The sequence below is a fragment of the Cnephaeus nilssonii genome, assembly GCF_951640355.1.
Source record: "Cnephaeus nilssonii genome assembly, chromosome: 6".
NCBI lineage: Eukaryota > Metazoa > Chordata > Mammalia > Chiroptera > Vespertilionidae > Cnephaeus > Cnephaeus nilssonii.
In genome coordinates this window covers 62,555,071-62,561,743 of record NC_137077.1, presented here as the reverse complement: position 1 = coordinate 62,561,743, position 6,673 = coordinate 62,555,071, and positions in this window count along the sequence as shown.

Below are 6,673 nucleotides of genomic sequence, written 5' to 3'. Positions count from 1 at the left end.
GAAGTGAGCCTACTGGGTAGGCAAGGGATAACTGTTACACTTAAAGGAAAGGTTAGGGGATGCAAGGAGCATCTCTAAATGCAATAAAAAGACAAGTAACTTTATGAATAAGCCATTTATAAAATCAATCAGATCAAGGTTGGACAAAGAAGGCTAGGAGAGACTGGGAGAAAATGGTGGGAAATACAGACTGCAGGACTAAGATCAGTTTATAACGAGTGAGGACAGGACTTGATAGGCTGTAGAGTAGGATATTAGAGTTCACGTTCAAACAGCTCCGGATGAAAACATCCAAGCTGTAGCCTTCAGAGTGGATGGTTGAAATGGTAGACATGAAGGTTGATAAAAGCAAGAATCATGGGACTGGGATATTAGAGTATCTACATAAGTATATGTCAGAAGACATTTAAATTGTTGGCACTCGTAAGGAGACTGCTGTTTTTGTTTGGAAAAATACACCTGAAATGTGAAAGGGGGTTGGGGGGTGGGGTGCTTGAGGTAGATGATCCACGGTTCTGGATGCCACAGCTTAAAAAGCAGCTAACAAAATCTGATTATTACTCTGGAAGGGGTGAGGGTGGCCACAGAGGAGGGAAGAAAGAAAAGATAAAGGAAGAAGGGAGAGGAGTCGACTGGCACTGAGTAGAGGAAGAGCTTAAGAGAAACAGTGGCAGGGTGGGTTGAAAACAACTTGTAAGGATATGTAGGAACATCTAATTTCTATTTTTTATTGATGAGACACAGAGAGGGGAGAAACATTGATTTGTTGTTCCACTTACTTATGCACTAATTGGTTGCTTATTGTATGTGTCCTGACCAGGGATCAAACCCACAACCTCAGTGAATCCAGACACTGCTCTAACCAACTGAGCTGCCCAGTCAAGGTGTAAGGAACATCCAATTTTGAATTGTTTGCGGTGAAGTATGCAATGTGACATAACTACTCTACTCCCCTGCCTCTAAGAAAGGATCACTCCACAGCTCATCTGAGCTCACTATTCTCACCAATGCCTTGTGAATGGCGTTCAGCTGTTAGGTGTAACCATGACTCCCGGCCCACCAAAATAGGATCCGAAGGGGTGACTGTCACTGGCAGGAGGGAGCACTAGAAGAAGTGGATTCTGTGTTCACTTCCCCTTGGTCACAGCAACCGAAAATCGAATGGTAGCTCGGTCTAAGAGATGGAAGCAGACCCCCAATGGCACAATGGAGAGTAAGTTGTTTTCAATTACCTATTTTGGGGACTATCCGTATTGCAGAATAGCACATAATTCCAATATTTAACCAATTACTGTTCTATAATTTTATCTGACATCCGGACTTCCACTCTAAAACTACACTGGTTCAGAGTAACATCCCTCTCACTTGTGTTACCCCAGTAATGTCCCATCAGCAAATGTCTTACCTTCCTTTCTTTCTACCTAAATTGCAGATAATCTTTCAAAAGTACAAATCTGATCACAAGACCGCCTGGCTTGCCATCACCCCTGAAATTAGATCAAATTACAGGCCCCCTATAATCGTCCCCTCTAACTGCCCCTTATATTTCAAACTACAATACTCAGCTTTACAAGAGGTCATGTCCCTATGTTTTTGCCAATTCTATACCCTGTCTAGAGTGCGTGACTTCTGGCTTAGGCTGGATTCCCAGGCCAGGAACCTCAGTGCCACAAATCACACAGAATCATGTATTCCCCCATCTCGACACTATTTAATGAAACTTATCAAGTATGTTTTCCACTGTCCTTGATGCTAAGCACCTAGTGCTAAAAACCAGAAGGTACCAAGGGAAGAAGGGAAAAGGGTAATTAGGTAGCTTTGCCTCTGATGACCAGTTTACAGGAATGGAGGCATGGCAATAAATTTTGTATCCATCTTGCCATGCAGAGCACTGAGCATGGGCTATGGTGGAACAGGTCACAGTGGGCCTCTCAGATTTTAAAGACTGATTTTCAAAGTTTCCAAACTTAGCATTCTGAGCTTATTCAAACTGCTGACCAATCAGCCTCATTAATATTTCAGTATCAGCATGTAAAAGGAAAATCTTATTTTTGTTTGAGCCAATTCTCTCAAATGGGACTGAAACGGTTCAGAAGTTTGAAAGACTACTCACTCGCTCAATGGTCTTGTTTCAAATGGGCAATTTGTGGTAGCTTCCCTGCCATGTGCTATCTCCATCAGTCTTTAAAATCCATGTGTGGGTATACTGTGTGGGTATAAAGAAGCATTTTATTGTCTCCAAATATCATCTAATCCTTGGAATGTAGTAAAAACCTGCTATAGTCAGCTTAATTTTAATAGTTGCCTTCAAAGTTCAATTATATCTTGTTTAGGAATTACATAATATATCACTATTTAGCATGTCTTTATTGCTAGAGGCCCGATGTACAAAATTCCTGCACTCAGGGGATGTCCGACCGATGTCTTAGGCCTGCTCCCTGCTGTGCTCGCCAGCTGTGAGCCTGGCTTCTGGCTGAGTAGCACTCCCCCTGTGGGAGCGCATGGACCACCAGGGGGCAGCTCCTGCATTGAGCGTTTGCCCCTAGTGGTGAGTGCACACCATAGCGACTGGTTGTTTTGCCATTTGGTCAATTTGCATATTGGCCTTTTATTATATAGGCTAGGAAATGACCCATACTAGTTCAAAGAAGTAAATGGGCAAACTTTTCTTAAAGAGAAGGTAAATGAGTAATTTTGAAAATCTATTTACTCTTTTTATAAGAATTCAAGGAAAACACACTAGCTGCCCATGGCTAGTGTTCCTAAACATTTTAATACAGTATACTAGAGGCTTGGTGCACCAGTGGGGTCCCTCAGCCTGGCCTGCACCCTCTTGCAATCCAGGACCCCTCAGGGGATATCAGACTGCTGGTTTGGGTCCAATCCCACTCATCCTGGTCCCGCTGCGCCTGCCGCCTCTGCCACTTGATGGCGCTGCCATGAAGGTGAGAGAGGTTCATGCTGCCGCAGCTGCATTCACCAGCTGTGAGCCTCATGTCTGGCGCCTGTTGGTCAGCTGAGCAGCACTCCCGCTGTGGGAGTGCACTGACCACCAGGGGGCAGCTCCTGTTTGAGCGTCTGCCCCCTGGTGGTCAGTGCTCCTGGACCAGTTGCTTAGGCTTTTTTTATATATAGACTAGAGGCACAGTGCATGAAAATTCATGCACTGGAGGGGGGGGGGTCCCTCAGCCCAGCCTTCCCCTTCTCAGTCTGGGAGCCCTCAGGGGCGGGAAGCGACCTGGCAATCAGGGGAAGGCGACGCCCCATCACACCTCTGCTGCTGCCACTGCCAGCAGCGCAAGCCTCAGCCGGCCCTGGGCAACTCGGCGCCGCCATCTTTGCGACGATGTGATGGTCAATTAGCATATTCCCACTTTATTAGATAGGATTCCGAAGCACTCAAAGTGCCTCATACTCCCCTGTATAGTAGTAGCTCCTTTAAAACTCACTAGAGGCCCAATGCACACAGATTCATACAAGAATGGGCCTTCCTTCCCCTGGCTGCCGGCACTGCCTTCGCTCTGGCCTGGAGCCGCCTTTCCGCCTTCCCACGCTGCCCAGAGGCCCAGAGCGGCTGGGGCGGTGTAGAACGCCTGCATCGTCGCTATGGCGATGACACAGGCATCCCAGCCCCGGCTGCTCAGTGCCTGTGTATGCAAATTAACCCACCATATTTGTTGGGTTAATTTGCATACTCACTCCTGATTGGTTGGTGTCACAAAGGTACGGTCAATTTACATCTTTCTCTTTTATTAGTGTAGATAGTATGCAGAAAGCATTTTATACCCATAGAAAAACAGTATGCTAAAGGATTTAATAAGCATTTAAATCAGAGAAAGTAACAGTATATAAAGTAGAAATCTACTTTTACTAAATCATAACAGTTCTAAATAACGGGTGAAAGACGTTAATTAGAAGCAGTACTTAAATTGAGTTTGGAAGCTGACGAACTGGCACTCAAAAATATCTTGAAACTTCTACATGTATATAAGCTATAGCTGCTAGCAAGAAAAATCTCTAAAACAGTAGTTCTGAATTGCAATTCTGTGCCTTACTGCACCCTCCTCTGGGAACATTTGGCAATAGCTGGAGACAATTTTGGTTGTCACAAAGGGGATAGCGGTATCTAAGTGGGTCAAGGCCAGGCAAGCTAATACCTTACAATGCTTAGGGCAGCATCCCATGACAGAATTATCCAGTCCAGAATGTCAACAGTGCCAAGGTTGAGAAATCCTGATCTAAAAAGAACATGCAGTTTTCTATTAAAATATAAATTCTGGAGGAAAGCATGGATTTTTACTTCTGGAATAAGGAAACAGTTTATTTCCAGACTTCTTAGGAAGGCCTAACTTAGTTCATGGATGGTTGACGATTCTAACCAAGATGCACATTTATATCTTTTAAAAATACGCCAAGATTACAGTAAGCTACCACCATACACATTTATGTTGCCCTTGCCTAAGTAAGCAGTTGGTTTATATTAAAAGTGAAATGTCTATGAAACAAGTGAAACAGCTCTGCAGAGTAATAGGATTATTACAGGCTAGTAAAACATGAATTATCATAATATTACACATTAACCAGTTCCGGAGTACAATTCTTTAGACGTTTATGTGTGAGAGAGCATTTTAGAATAAAATCACTCAATGTGCATCAACCATTAGTTACTGATAATGGCTAAATACACCAATTCCAATACTCCCTAATCCAGAATTTCAGTTCACAGAATATAAACTTTTTCTTTTCTAAAACCTAAATGAACCAATTCAATTTGCCAAAATCACCACTGATCATTAAGATCAGAATAAAAAGGTATGAAGAAGTCAGGGGTATTAAGAGTCCCTCTACTAAAGATCATTCTGAAACCCGAAACACGTTGACATGATCTAACAAAGTTAACATTATCTGCAATACTCTCCTCAGTAATTTTAATTGAAGTTGGCTTTTGTTATAAAAAACAAATCCTATTTTGAATTTAGAGCTAACTTTCTAAGTTACAAAGAGCAAAAACATGTTGCCGATATATCTTGTCTTAAATTACAGTATTAAGTGTTCACAAATCTTTATTTCCAGTATTAATAGGAAAGTAAAGCAACTTACTGGATTGTAAAAGGGAACTATATAATTCCAGTATGCATCTTTCTTAATGGCCTTATCTAGTGAACTTGTGGCAGCTTGCCACCAAATACTTCCATTGTGTTCCATTTTTGCAACTGAAGGTATCAAAGGAGTTCTAATTAACTAGAAAAGTCAGTTAAATCAAGAATATCCTTTTTCCAAATAGTAAAATGAACACTGTATTGTCCCTTTTTCATTTCACAGAAGATTGAATAAGATTTCAAAAAAGATGAATTTGATGTGGCAGTGGTTTAAAAATTAGAATTCAATTTAGAGCTAGAGTCTGAATTATTTTGCTAAAATTTTAAGCTCTTTAATATCAAAACATTTATTAGGTATATTATATCTAGAGATTAGCAGTTAATTTTAACACTTTATCTTGGGTAAAATTTAAAGTGAGCAGAAATGGCCCTGGCCAGGGTGGCTCAGTTGGAACGTTGTCCCATACACTGAAAGGTTGCAGGTTTGATTCTGGTCAGAGCACATACCTAGGTTGTGGGTTTGACTTCCAGTCAGGGTATGTGCAGGAGACAACCGATGGATGTTTCTCTCTCTCCTTTCCCCTCTCTCTAAAATCAATAAAAACATGTTCTTGGGTGAAGATTAAAAAATAATAAAGTGGGCATAAATGTTCAACTTCTTAAATTGTGAGATATTATTATATACTTTATCATGTGGTTAAGTATAACTTACAAGGCCTCTTAACCAGGTAACTGAATTTTTCAATGAGGATTTAGTATCTCATTATTTTGAACTTCATGCCTTTATGATGTCCGAGACTGAGCTAGATATAAAGGTATCAGAACATCCCTTAGAATTGGTTAAATTAGACATGGACATTATTTCTTTACCTTTTACCCAACAAAAGTGTTAAAAAATGACCGATTTGGTTATTAACTATGGTTACATAAAAATTATGTAAATACTGAAACATTTGATGAAGTCATTGTATTCCAACCTTCTAAGAATTCTAATTACCAATGGGATCTTTAGATATCATTAATGAATAATATGACCATAATTTAAAAATTATCATTCAATGCTACTGATTTTATAAATGTTTAGGTTAGGCCTTGCTATACCAAATGACCTTTCTGCCTTATTTTCATAAAATAACCTGAACTCAAAACACAACTCCATATTGAGTTTTCCTTAAAAAGAAATCAGGTGAATCCAAACAATTGAAACATCCTCAAGGAAATCAGCAAACAGCTCTTTTCTTACAATTAACTTTTAGATCTCCTAAAGAACCTATATGAGTAGAAATGCTAAGCAGAACTAGCTAATAAATCTTAAAAGACCAATAAGCAGTCTGAGTGGCAGATTATGACTGGACCTCACACCTTGCAACCACCATATCAGTATCAGGACATCACCAGTAGAAGTATGGGGTTAATCAGTATGACTTGGTATTTAAAATCTGAGCATTCTTCTGTTACTCAGTTTATATATGTGAATATACATTATATATGTAAACCATATCTACTACTACAAAGAGCAGAACCTATTTTTGTATTAAAGGAGAATTTCAGCTATATTAAAAAAAATTAACCAT